The sequence below is a fragment of the Astatotilapia calliptera genome, chromosome 3, assembly GCF_964374335.1.
Source record: "Astatotilapia calliptera chromosome 3, fAstCal68.1, whole genome shotgun sequence".
Taxonomy (NCBI): Eukaryota; Metazoa; Chordata; class Actinopteri; order Cichliformes; family Cichlidae; genus Astatotilapia; species Astatotilapia calliptera.
The window spans coordinates 5,712,152-5,726,707 of record NC_137424.1 but is presented as its reverse complement, the minus strand read 5'-3'; the positions used below and the strand labels follow the sequence as shown (position 1 = coordinate 5,726,707).

The 14,556-nt window shown below is 43.9% G+C and overlaps 3 protein-coding genes across 3 annotated transcripts in view; all 3 read right to left on the bottom strand.

Annotated features, from left to right (window-relative positions):
- LOC145424239 (uncharacterized) overlaps positions 1–14,556 on the bottom strand; it is a 382,435-nt gene that overhangs the window by 213,605 nt on the left and 154,274 nt on the right. The window lies entirely within an intron of this gene.
- LOC113011576 (protein NLRC3-like) overlaps positions 1–14,556 on the bottom strand; it is a 471,371-nt gene that overhangs the window by 438,899 nt on the left and 17,916 nt on the right. The gene's annotated exons all lie outside the window — the stretch shown is intronic.
- The window catches only part of LOC145426134 (protein NLRC3-like), a 22,842-nt gene continuing 19,660 nt past the window's right edge, over positions 11,375–14,556 (bottom strand). The window contains exon 6 of the mRNA XM_080299659.1: positions 11,375–14,556. This exon is cut by the window's right edge and continues 651 nt beyond it. The gene's annotated coding sequence lies outside the window, so the exon portion shown is untranslated.

Below are 14,556 nucleotides of genomic sequence, written 5' to 3'. Positions count from 1 at the left end.
ACCATCCATTATTGATGGTTACAGTGAGCGGCTAGGATCATGTCAACTAGGTGTCCTCACTAAGATATCAAAACTAGAATGTGTGTGTGTGTTAGTGAAAGGAACTGTAACTGGTCCCAGTAGCAGCAGGATACAAACGCCATAATGACACAGCTGCCTCTCGTCTGCCTTCCTCCCCTGAGTGAAATAAGATATTTGGGACCTTTGAATAGTTTTTTGAAAATATCTTTTTGTTTAAAGAAAGGAAAGAGAAGTTTAATCCTTTAACTATTTAACTGTTAGGTGTCAATCCCTGGGAGGGTTTCCCCCTTTTATTTGGCGTGGAGTCAGAATTATGGCTTCTCCACACTGTGGAAGTAGCTCTTTGACACAGTCGAGCAGTCATTGGTCATAACAGGATCATTTAAGACTGGATGATGAATAAGACTGTTGAAGTGCATGAGAAGGATCTCATATAAAACAGTCTGTGTCTGCTCCTCAATTCAATTTAATTCAGAAGACCCCTATGAGTGCAAGATCAAGGAAACAGTTCACCCTGCCTGGGATAGTGTTACCAGGGCCCTGCCCTGGAGCCAGGCCCGGGGAGGGTGCCAGAAGCTGTACATCTGGTGGCCGGGCACTGGTCCATGGGGCCTGGCTGGGCACAACCCGAAAAAGGGACATGGGCCCATTCTTATGCAGGCCCACCACCTGCAGTGGGCGCCATAGGGGTCGCATGCAATGTGTGCCACGTGGCAGCCAGGATCAGAGGCCATGGCGGACGGATCCCCGGCTACCAAGACCAAGACTAGACTTAGTGTCTCATAGTCATTGAAGAACTCTGACTTGCTTCCTGTTCTAGTTGTTCTCTGGAAAAAAATCTGCAGGTCAAACAGGTGCACATACAAAGAGCACATTATTGATTAAAGCCTGGAAAACAACTGAGGCATTTGTCAGCCCGGCACGCTTGAAATGTCCAAGTGTTGAAAACAGTTTTCCATTCGTCACCTCCCCAATGTCCACCAGATGGAACGTGTTTCTAAGATCAAGCTTAGTGAAGATTATTGCTCTATGTAGTGGCTAAAAGCTCCAGCTGAAGCTGTTCTACAGTGGCTGGATGCAAAGCCCAATCACCATATAACACAACGCCTCGCAGATTCATTCCCCATTCTGACTCTGGGATGTGTTGCACTCAGAGAGAGGAAATGTTTGCTGATATTAGCCTGAATGCATCCCTCCCCGATGGCTAATATAAAAGCCCCCATGGTGGTATTGTCAATCCTCACAAGAACAGTAGGAAGCGCCTGAAGAAACCACCCAGCGCTGAAACCCTCTTAAACAGCCAAGCCAGACCACCAGGATGGCTGAGCCATCATACCCAGTAGGCGAAGGTATAATCTAAAGGGGACTGTTTTGTGCAGGCGAAAAAGAGTCAGGAATGCTGTGAGCAGGGCTTTGGAAGCTCTGCCATAGCCACCACCAAACAACTGAGTTATTTTTACACATCGGCTAGCATCTGGCCAATCCACCACCTTTCATTGCTCATGCCGTTACAAAACAAACAAACAAAACAAAACCCATCAACCCATAAATACGAAGAATCACTGTCGGCCCACCAGGCAAATGCCCAGTATGCCCGATTGAAGGCACTCACAGCTATGGCCTCTGACAGAGTGATGTAAAAGAGATGGAGTCCAGAGATAAACCCAGAATTGTTATGTGTTGTACTAGAGACAACACACTCGTTTTGCAGGATCCACCTGTGTTATCGCACAGGGAGAATTGATGTGGCCATTCTTCAGTCCTTCTCTACCACTCCTCCTGAGTAAGTCTGCTCAGCTGCACTGACTTCTCACATTGTTCTTGATGAGGAAGCTGATCGTGACTTGTAGTTTCTTTCAGTATTCAGTTATGGCAGTGGTGTCCAAACCCAGGCCACGAGTGTCCTGCAGGTGTTAGACGTGTCCAGCTGATTTAAATGGCTCAACATGCCTTGAAGTTCTCCAGACACCTGGTAATGAACTAATCATTTGATTCAGGTGAGTAGACCCAGGGTGAGATCTAAAACCTGCAGGACACCGGCCCTCGAGGCCTGGAGCTGGCCAAGTTATGAAGCTAACTATTCTCAAGGCTAATGTAACAAGTTCTTCAAATGATTTAGTTTGCAGTACGTATTTTTCAGACCATAAGCTGCAGGGGATTATAAGGCACATTAAGCGAAACAAAGCAGTCAGATAAATCAAACTTTATTAAACTCATTCTTCTTGCTTCCTCCACTTCTCTACCATTGATTCATTAATGTTGAATTCTCTGGCAGCGGCTCTATTCCCATGTTGTTGCAGTATATTAATGACTAACCTCGTATTGTGGATGGATTATCTCAGTTGTTCTCTTGACTGAAGTTTGGTCCGTTTACAGCAGGGGTGTCAAACTCAAATACACAGTGGGCCAAAATTCAAAACTGGAACAAAGTCGCGGGCTAACGTTAATATTTATTGAAATATATTTATTCCTCCAGATATAAGAATGAATCTTTTGTTATGGACTCAAACACGTTTTGCTGAAAAACTGAATATGGAACAAGCAAAGCTTAATACTAAACAATATATATATTAGCTGTATAATACCAGTAGGCCAGCTCTAATAGTAATTTGGTATGGCTTCGCGGGCCAAATGTAATTAGGTTGCGGGCCAAATTTGGCCCACGGGCCAGAGTTTGACACCTATGGTTTACAGCAGGGGTGTCAAACTCCAGGCCTCGAGGGCCGGTGTCCTGCAGGTTTTAGAGCTCACACGGGGTCAACACACCTGAATCAAATGATCAGTTGATTACCAGGCCTCTGGAGAACTTCAAGAGATGTTGAGGAGGTCATTTAGCCATTTGAATCAGCTGTGTTGGATCAAGGACACATTTAAAACCTGCAGGACACCGGCCCTCGAGGTCTGGAGTTCGTCACCTGTGGTTTACAGCATCCTGCCATGCGATTGCATTTGTCTCTAACCATCAGGAACCCTCACGTTAACTTTTATCGAGTGGAAAAGTGTTAGTGTTCGTCCTCCAGCTTCACTGTGTTTATGCTAACATAGCTGTGTCGCTAGCGATCACGTAGCACATCATTATATAGCAGCTAGCCCAACTTCAGTAACCCTACAAACGTCACTGCTGTTTAGTTTTCTGTCTTCATTTATGTTGGAAGTGACAGCAGAGCTGTACGTTTTAATTTGTTCAGAAATCTCTCAGTCAGAACATGCTATATCATGCTTAGGCACTAGCAAAACCAGTGAGCTACCTTCCGCTAACTTCCTGCTAACTTCCTGTTAACTTCTAAGTCCGTTAAATATAATAAATTTTGTTTTCATGGATGCCTGGATGTTAAACTCAATTGTTACACCTGGTAAAGCAGCAACACTGATCGTTTTATTAAAGATGAAAGAATTTAGACCGTTTTTAACTCTCAGTGATGTCGCAGTGTTCGTTTGACTTTGGGTCCTGAAGGACGGAGTTTAGGACCCAGATTACTCCCAGATTTAAGAGCACCTTAGTCCGAAAAATATGGCAATAACGACGGCCGCTTGCATGTTCTACAAAAAAATGGTGCTTTGTTGTGTATCTGACGGACAAACACCAAACCAGTTCCACATCACTGAAGCTGCACCATTTTTACAAACCAATTCTGGTTCATGTGTTTCACTCAACGATCCGCTTTCCCCCTTCTCATTCTCTATCGCCACCATGTGGGTATGAAAACAAAGGCACTGCGCATGCGCACTTTACCCATATTCTATCGCGATATTTTATTTTTTTATTGTTGCCCAACATTATACCGGTATTACCATGAACAGTATAATGTGGCACAGCCATAGGTGGGCTGGTAGGAATGCTGCGGAGGGAGGAGAGAATGGGTTAGCCAGAGTCTAGAGTGAGATGTACACTTACAGAGAGAGTCGAAACCATCCTACCGGGCGATGTGGTGACAAGAAGCAGGTAGTAAGCGACGTAACAGGCGTGTCTTTTCCTCTGTAGAGCTAACACTCCTGCTGTTTTACTTCTGTACTCCTGTGCATACGTCAAGGATGTCACAATCACATTTTACAGCATCCATGTTATATTAGAGATACTTTAGTCCCAGCAAAGTAGTGTACTGTTGTTGTTTGCTCCATTGCAACAAAACATGCAATGATATTATACTGAATTGCACCAGTTTTTAGGACGTCTATCTTTTACTTTCTGTGGGTTTTTCACTGCTTCTCTGCGATCAGATGAATTGTGCACACTATTTGCTCTTCCACAGCTTTATTTTTTAGTCTTTGAATGTTCCCATCACTTCTGTGATGACAAAAGTCATGATTATGCCATAGTCAGTCTATTTATATAGACCAAAGGCTCATCAGCAGATCCAAACCGACAGAAAGAAACAGGAAAGTACTGCAGTGTAATCCATTTATTTCAACAAAGTAACTGTATTCTAAATACCACCTGTTTAAACGGTAACTGTAACAGAATACAGTTACTCGTACATGTATTCTGTTACTCCCCAACACTGGATATTTGTCATATAATTGAAATATCATTAAACTCACTACTCGTACTCATAAATATGGTCCGTGCACAAAGCAGCGTCGTCTCTTTCTAACCATCCCTGCTCCAACAAACACGAGGTTGTTTCCATCGCTGCTGCTGTTCCATGTTGTTCAGCTCTTATTGTTACTGTAAGTCTCGTGTTTCTTATTTGTGTGAGACTTTGCTCCTGCCCGTCACTCTGCTGCTGTTCCATGTTGTACAGCTCTTATTGTTACTGTAAGTCTCGTAGTTCTTATTTGTGTGAGGCTTTGCTCCTGCCCGTCACTCTGCTGCTGTTACATGTTGTTCAGCTCTTATTGTTACTGTAAGTCTCGTGTTTCTTATTTGTGTGAGACTTTGCTCCTGCCCGTCACTCTGCTGCTGGAGCACCGGGATTTCCCCAATCAGGACAATAACGGATGTTTCTGTTCGTTTCTGGTCTATACATGTTTTATATCAGAGCGATCTCCCAGAATCTGAACTGATCAAAAAGTGCCGACATGTCCGGAGGGATTTTGGCCCACTCCTCTTTACAGCTGCTTCCACAGATTTAGTAAAGGAGGCTCTGGAGGCTGGCTAGCCCACTTCTTCTTTAGCCACTGCTTTGTTTCCACCCATCCACGGCCACCACTGTGTGTTTGACTGTGAGGATGTTGGTGTGTCACACTCAGCATTTCTCAGCCTTCAGCCAATCATCCAGACGGTCAAACCTCAGACGGGCTTGTACATGCTAAACCGCGTGGGTGCTGCAGTAGTTCAATCCTGTACCAGTGTTACCAGTATGTGGTGACTGTCATCCACCTGCCTTCTCACCATTAACCAGCTCCTCCTGTGTGAGTTTGGGCCCATCCAGCACCTTTCCTATGATCATCCTCCGCCCATGAGGCTGACAGATCACATCATGGTCAGAACTGCTGCACCCACAGTCACCGAGCTTCATGCTGACGCCCTTTGCATCTATATGCTGAGAGTCCCACAGCCAGTCTGTGGGATCCAGGGTTGTAGAGGATCACACACTTCATTCAGGGACATGCAGATCTGTTCATAACTGATATGTTTTTTGTTCGATGTTTCTAAACTCAGGTAAAAATCAGAGACTGTTCATTTCTCTGTAAGTGAGCAAACTTATAAATTCAGCAGGGAGGATAATTGTTTCCCCGTCGTAGTTCAGTGTAGCTAGTCTCTTAACCCCCAACCAACCCGCTGCACCTCCTCCCTCCCCTCCCTCTCATAAAATATTGAGAGAGCCTGGCACTAGGCCAGACGCCCCCCTCCCTCTCTGCCAGGCAGACTGACGGAGCATGTGGCTGTGGGAGGGGCACGAAGGGCGGCTCGGCTGAGGAGATACAGTAACCATGAACATATTCGTTCTCTAAATGAACGCCACGAGTTGTTCCCACATCGAGCTGCTCTACTCTGAACTCATTCACACGAGCACTTTCTGCTCGAGTGCTTCCTCTGTTCACAGCCACACTCACGGATGCGCTGGAGAACAGCTCGGGTAAGAAGTGTGAACAACATGCTGGCATTTCATTCTACCTGCAGTGGTCAAATCAAGGCAGTGGTCAAATCTAGCTTCTTTCAGCTCAGGCAGCTGCAAAAACAAAGCCAATTCTTTCACGGCAGCACTTTGAGACAGTGATCCACGCCTTTGTCAGCACTCGGCTGCATTACTGTGATGACCTTCATGTTGGGGTCAGCGCATCATATATTAGTCAAAATGCTGCAGCTCGTCTTTTAACTGGCACTCGAAAGTTTGAGCACATTTCCCCTGTTTTAGCTTCACGTCACTGGCTGCCCATTTCTTTTAGGATTCATTTTAAAATTCTTTTATTTACTTTTAAAGCTCTCCATGGCCTCGCCCCATCTCATCTCTCTGAGCTGCGACAGCCTCATACAGGCCAGCTGATCAGCTGCTCCTGCATGTACCCAGGACTGGGCGTAAACTTAGAGGAGATCCTGCTTTTGCTGTAGCAGCTGCAAACTGTGGAGCGAGCTTCCTTTGGAGATCAGACAGGCCACTTCTTTACCTGTTTTTAAGTCTTGAAAACCCGCCTCTTTACCCTGAGCTTTGACACCACGTGAGATGTTGGTTTTTATTTCAGTTGTTTTTAGGTGATTCGATGCTGTTTTATCTTGTTTTGTTTTCATTTGATGTTTTATGTGTTTTATTTATTTATTTTGCTGTTTTCTGTTGTTCTATTGTTTTAACTTATTTTCCGTGCAGCACTTTGTTCCTGTGCTGGCTATTTTAAAGTGCTTTATAAATAAGATTGGATTGGATTGGACTGCCACCAACAGCTCTGTAACACACTGTGCACACAATGCTATCATTGTCTTTTCTTTTTAGCTGCTTTTACATTTTAGTTGCTGACTTCTGATAAACTGAATAAAACAGGAGAACACACAACCTGGAAATCTTCAACCACACACAAAATACATGCGTTTCCCTGGTAAAGTACACAACCTCTGCAGTACCGCTGAGTTTTCTACAAGCGCACAAAGCTGCTACCAGCTCTGCTGCTGTGACCTGTGTTACCTGTGTTAGGCTCTTACATCCATACGATGGTTGAAGGACCGGCCATGTCCCGTCACGTGTGTGTGTGTGTGTGTGTGTGTGTGTGTGTGTGTGTGTGTGAGAACTGAAATGCTTTTACACTCAGCAGCATATTAAACATATAAGGAGAATCCTGTGCTAACGGCTGTCTAAATGACTCGGGTAAAGTTTGTAGCATGGTGCTTGTTGTTTTGTCTGCTTCCTCTTGTCTTTGCACTAGGATGATGTCGGTCTAAATGTGCAGTCATATTCGTTGTGTTCCCACTAGTGCTTTCAGGTTAATCTCGTTGAAATGATGTTAACACCACAACACGGCAAATCTCCGTTAACGAGCTACCGCCGATCGCCCCGTGCGTGGGGCTAGACGGCCAACACGTTAACGAGCTAACTGCGCTAACACACTAGTTCCCACCCATGTAATTGAGCATTGCGTGACACATCCAACATACTGTTTTACTTTAGTCCATGACTCGCTTACCTTCAGGGTCATACGTCACATGAAAACCAAAATAATTCCAAACGCCAGATCTGAATGAGAGTGGGGGAGGTTCAGTTCTGTCTCGCTAGCTTGCCCTGCGCTCAGTGGATCTGCGCTCGACAGTGCAGCCTAGGCGGAGTAGTCGAACGCAGATTCACTGAGCGCTCCACACAGACAGCATCGTCAGAAGGAAAGTTGATAAAATAAATTACAAATGTTGTATTGTTCGATACATATGCGTACCGAACCGAAAGCACTGTATCGAACGGTTCAATATCGATACGAATATCGTTGCACCCCTAGTGTTTAGGCCAGAGATGCTCTTCAAACAGCGGACAGACATGACCACATTACAAGAACATGGTGTGAGTCCGATTTGATATTCCAGTCAACGCTGAGAGACCTTAACCAGGAAGTCAGAGGTCAGCTGATGCTGCGAGCAGGAAGTGAACCAAGGGAAAGGTCCACTCTACTCAATCTCAAAGAAAATATGCTGGTATTTGTTGATGTTGATGGTACAATAAAAATATATAATATAATAAATAATAAAATATCATGTGATGATGAGATGTGTTGTTGGTGTTTGTATTTTCTGTAAATGTCTTTTTTAATGTAAATGCTTTGTTCCAGACGGACAGGGAATCAGTTGCTGTACGATGACATCATCTTGATGTTGACGAGGAGGGCGAGAAAAACTAGTTTAGTCCTGCAGATGGCGATCTTGCACCGTGTTCAGAGAGCCGACACTTTGATGGTGCTGCTCTACTCAGCTTACTTTAGCCTGGGTTGGACTCTATATGAGCAGCTTCCACTCTGGTTTCACTCTTAAACACACTTGTTTGATTTCACTTGTAAAAGTTGAAGAATAAATATTTTATTACAAAATTATTTGTTGATGCATTTTTTTAGGGTCAAATATCTTGTTTGATTTGAGGAATGAACTGTTAGGGTGGAAAAAGTGAATCAGGTTAAAATACAAACATGAAGAGTTTCACTGACAGACTCCAAAATGCCCCCACAGTGGATCAAAGGGAAATCCTACAGTGTGGCCAGAGACTCTTAATGGCTCCAACATCAACACATCCACAATGTTGGATCCAGTTCTGCCTCACAGAGTTACTAAGACACACCCTCTGCAGCATCACAACAGCTCCACCTGCTTCACCTGCCTCCTCAGCATCTGTACACCTGAAGAGAAAAGAAAGGCTCCAACAGCTCAAATCTACAAAGGATTCATGAAGTTTCATCCAACAATAACATGTTTGCCTTCCACAGTGTGCTGTTAGACACCACTGTACCTCTGCCATTTCAAAAAGAGCAGCTTGGGAACATTTTGGCTCCAAACACTTTGTGTTTAAGTTCTTTGTTTTCTTTGTGAAGCCGACAACATCTGGAGCTTTGTGACTCATAGAAACATCATTTTGTTCTTTAGATGACAGCAGATTGGGACTGAATAATCAATCACTATCAAACCAATAAAGACAAACATGCTGATTTTACAGGAACTTTGTTGGAGAAGCTGCAAAGACATGAAACTGGTGGAGATCCCAAACCAGTTGATAGTGCTGGTTATTCCAAATAAAGCTGTTTCCCTTTGAGATGAAATGACTTTGTGTCCTGATATATAATAAAGATGTTGTTGTTTTTGAGCCCCTGTATTAAAAGTAGTTTAAAGTCAGCTTGAGTTTGATGTCTTTATGTCAAAGCTGCTCATGATGTTGAGCTGCTGATGGAATAAAAACAATATAAAAGCATGTAGTCCAGACTTAAATGTAGCCTGTTGTTAGCTGAGGTCCACACACAGTGTTTGACAGTGTAAAGTGTGTGAAAGGGCTGCTGGTGGAGCTCACTAGGATGAGCAGGTGACCACGAGGTGGAGAGCAGCTGGCCTGGCTTTGACCCGGGCCACGCCCCCTTTCTCTCTGCTTTGCTGTCACTTATCTTCACTGCTCTGTCCAATAAAGCTGAAAAAGGCCCCGAATCAAAGAAATCTGCTGCAGCCTCTGAAACGTCTTCTGTTTCCTTCCCGACGGCTTTTTCACCGTCAGCCCATCAGACAGTCCAGCAGCATTTATGATGATGTCATGATGTTGAAGAGGCTGCTACGGTGGCCTCCCATGACCCCCAGCCTCATCACAGCTGAGATGCAGACATTTGAAAACATTCAGCAGACAACTGAATAACAGTCCAACACAACAGTCTGTGTGCAGACACACACTGACCTTTCATATAGTCAAACACAGCTGGTTGAGTCATTTCTCTGTGAGTCTAAAGTGAATCTAGTATTTGAAAGTCCACTTCCTGTATTTGTTGTTGGAGACTTCTTCAGCTTCTTCTCAAGGACATCAGCTGCTTGTTTGGCAGCAGAGGCAGTTAAGAAGCTTCCTGAAAAACACTGAACAGTGAGTTCACTGTGGCATATGACAGATTCAGCTTTCTGTGTGCAAATGTGTCTGTGTCGACCTTTCAAATGCTGTTGAATCCAAAACATCAGCGGCTCCTCGGCTGCTCACTTCATGCACTTCTGTCTGTGTGACAGTCCAATGACATCACAGCTGTTTCCAGCCCCAGTGTCTCAGGACTGGACACCTTTAAACATGTCGAGGATCAAACAGCGTCCAGCTAAACACACATGAAACTATCAGAGCTGACAATCATTCCAATAACATCTAATGGTTCATGTATGTAGACACAGGACTACAAGGAAATGGCTCTCAGCATCTGGCTGTGGGAACACATGAGTCCCTGTTTGTGTTCAGATTGTGTGCATGTTTTAGACGTGTGTCACATGTAGAAACACAACAATCCCACAATGACACACAGATGTGTTTGACACAGCTGTGCAGCTGTAAGTTGTTTCTAATGATTCATTGAAGCTCTTCTAACATTCTGGAGACGATCAGTACATGAATCTGTTCAACACGACAACAATTTGACTTCAGTGTGAACGTTTGCATTAAATAACCTTCTTCATCCAGCTGACAGCATCTTCATCCTATGATGTGAACAGTTCCTCCTGTTGATGACAAACCTCTGACAGGATCTGCTTGAGGAGCTTTTTCATGTGCAGCTCTCTGAGCTCAGGGCTGAGCTGCTGTTTCATCTTTAAGAGCTGCTGCCTCCTCGCCGGACTTGTTCTCCTCTTCTTCTCCTAATGACACCATTTCTGCTTCATATAAAATTCAATAAAGATGCTGACATGTATCTGTAGCAACAACATCATTGAATCTAGAACAACTGGAGCCAAACCAGTGGCTCTGCTGGGATCACTGGTGAGCCAACACTTCCTTGTTGATGCAGATTTCAGGGCTTCCTTTTGCTCCTCCGTTATAACTGTTCTCTCTTCTCAACACATGATGACACAAAGGAATCAGCAGTGACAAAGATGATGCTGAAGAGAAGCACACACTTCACACATATAACAGAGCAGTGCAGTTACACACACCTCTGCTCGACATCAGGCCTCAAACAAAGACACAAAACACTAACTTGACTCTAAACAGAAGAAACGAGCAGCTGTTTCTGTTCTGTGCTTATTTATATTTGACACACATGCTTCTCTTTGTGCAAACACACATCGCACTATAAGGGTAACCTCGCACACAATGATTGGACAGCACAGTGATGATGCTGGGAGATCCTATACGCAGCAACACAGAAACACTGAGAACTTTAAACAATGATGGAAAGTGTTATAAATGACTTGTTGGCCTCTGATCTGTCACAAACAGCTGAAACGTGTCTCTCATGAGTCACATGAAGGTTTTTGACAGAAAGGACAAAAAGTAGCTGCAGTCAGTTTGTGTCATTTTTATATTTATTCATCTGGGAGAAAAATCTGAGGGACATTAAAATGTGTTTTCAACAGAGACAAGAACATGAATATAACAGAACAGGTAAATGAACATGTTTCAAGTAAACAGCTGGACTGATCAGGTCCAAACACAGAGTGATAAACTTGTCAAACAGCTGTCATATCTTTATATAGAAGCTCTTTATAAATGCTGCTCACTGCAGTCTGTTTACTAATAATGTCAAAGTGTTAGAAACACAGAAACATCAGAATGGTCTTTGTTCACAGAAACCTGTCTGGGATCCTTTGTTGTTCTTTTGATGCAGAGTTACATTATAAATATAAAGAGTTATTTCAGAGTCTCATCAGTTTTCCTGCATGTCTTTATTTAACACATCAGCAGGGCTGAAGCTCTCATGTTAAACACACACTGATCTATGGACACGTTCATGTGTTTCTAACAGAACCAGGCTGTTATCAGCCTGCACTAACATTATGTCACACACACTGAATGTAACAGTGACAGTTTACATCATCACACAATCAGCTGTGATTGTTTCACTGTCATCAAACGAGTCAACAGGAAGTAGAATCAATAGAAACCAATCATTTACTGACAGCATGTCTGATGGAAATAAGTGCAGATTATGTATGAAGTCTAACTGCACACAGTAACTGTGTTACAATAAGGACTTAACAGCGCCCTCTGCTGGAGTGTTTCGGTACTGCGTTAACTAGAATACACCACCTCCTCCTCACACCACCTGCTACAGCTCTACTCTTCTATGACTACAGTCATCCACAGCACTGATGTGAGGTCACATGGTTCATATGTAAGGAGCACAGCTGACCTCAGGTCAGTTTAATGACTGTGAGCAGCAGCTGTGTTATTGTCACTGTGACAGGGAGACACTCTCAGACACAGCGCTCATGTCAGCTTGTTCTCATGCAGGAGGATCAGGAGCTCCATGTTTGTCTTTCTGTTTGAATCATGATGTGTTTGTGCCATCAGAGTCTGTCATGAGTACTCAGGGTTTCACAGCAGCTCTTCTGGATGCTGACGAGGACTCCAACCTCATGTTTCACCTCTCTGAGCTTCTGATGTCTGTGAACACTCGTGTTTCTTCTCTGGGCTCATCTGGACAAAAACACCTTTCTGTGTTTGGCTGCAGCCTCATTCTGACTGACAGGAAGTGTGTTATCCATGAGCTGCACTTCTGTCAGGAAGTTTCCTGCTGTGTTTCCTGTCTGTGGACAAACACGAGTGTTCCAGCTGAGGACTTGGTTCCTTCCACCTGTCCATACAGGACATCACGCTGTCTGCAGCTCTGTAAATGCAGCTGCAGGTCCTTCCACGTGCTGCTCTGTATTTGTGCAGTTTGTAGTGTGTCCTGGGAAACGTAGCACACATGGTGTTCTTCTGCTGTTTCCTCCTTTCACTGAGTGTGAAACACTGACGCTGTGCTGTTGTTCACAGAGGGGAGCTGATTCTAGCTGCAGCTGGACTCTGTCATCTAACTGAATGTGTTGGTGCTGATCACGGGGCTCTGAGGGGGGAGCAGCAGGAGGACTCTGGATGCTGACGTCAGTGTATCTGTGGAAGCTCCCACAGCGTGTCTGTCATTCAATATTGTGCTGTATATTGTATCTATGCAAAGATGAACAGACTGTGTGTTCACTGGTCTCTGTGCTGCAGCTCTGATGTCATCATCACTCCCTCCTCCACCCTCAGCAGTCCCAGCATGCTGCTGTGGTGCACCCCACCCTCACTCTACACCTGAGCCACAGACCACACCCTCCACCTCAATATACACCACAGTTTTCTCTGCTGTGGAAATGAGATCAGGAGGAAATCATCATTATTATTATTTAATAAACGCTCACATTAATGTGGGCTTATTTGTTTCATATTAGAAACATTAGTTGAGTGTTTTTAGTATAAAATGGTCAAAGTCCCTCTTTTTGCTCCTCCCCTCACCTGTGGATGGACGGTGCTGTTACCGTGGTGACAGCTTGGATGTGTTTCAGTCCTGCCTGGTTATCACTGCAGGAATCTTTCACATTTATTACAGGTAATAACTCTGATTTTTCTGTGTATTATGAACCAAATGTATCCTGATACACACAGAGATGGATGAGCAGAGGTTGTTTTTGCAGTTTATGTAGTTACTATGGACTTAATGCATACATATTATTAAAATTAGGGCTATAACAGTTGTATTGATGTATAGCAACTTGAAATGCTCCCACAAATGGCTCCACAGCATGTAAAAATATAACAAAAGCTCTGGCGGACTTGGTTCTGTGGTCAGTCTTAAAGGGTGAAGTTAAACTCTGTAATCTTCACTGTGTCACAGAGTTCAGTGAGTCCCGTTATTCACAGTATCAATCAGATCATCAGAGAACAGCTGATCAGCAATCAGTGGTGCCAACAGCGCCTCCTGTGGTGAGAGGATGCAATAATGCAATGTAGCATTTTTCCACTCAACACTTGCAGTCATGGAAACTGTCTGTTGGATCTGTGTGACGTTGCTTTCTTGGTTAGAGTTCCTCACAAATGTCCAGATGATTCTTCTAATGAGGCGTCGACCATGTTTGCAGCTCTTTGGAAGAAAACGTCGCCCTTTGCCATCCTTACTTTTCTTTGACTTCTTCAAATGCAGCTGAACTCCAGCTGGTATTTTCTTGGACTTTGCAGCTGTTTCTGGTCATCAGTTCATTCCTGCAAACCTCTGAAGCTGAACAACAATGATGCTGCATTGCTGGCTGATCCCAAAAGGTTGATTCTGTTCATCTGGACGTTTTCAGAAACGTTTGCTCACTGATCAGGTGACTTCTTCAGTCTCAGCTGACTGCAGCTTTACAAGCTTACAAACAGCACATTTGCACAATGACTGAAAGCAGCAGCACCTGATATATATGATACTAATATAATACATATACATATATAATCCATACTAATGATGAAGGAACTGAGCTCACAGTCCATTGTTCATTCAGTGAACTACTCAGTTTATTTTGGGCCTCAGAAATGCTCACTCTGTTTGTACATCACTGTCAGCAATAGACTCATTCTGCTGTGTGGACAGGAACACATGTGACATCACTTCCTGTTTGTTTGTGACTGAAGAGGAAGAAGTTTACAAGGAATCATTTAGAAGAGTTTCAAACATCAACTGATTGAATCC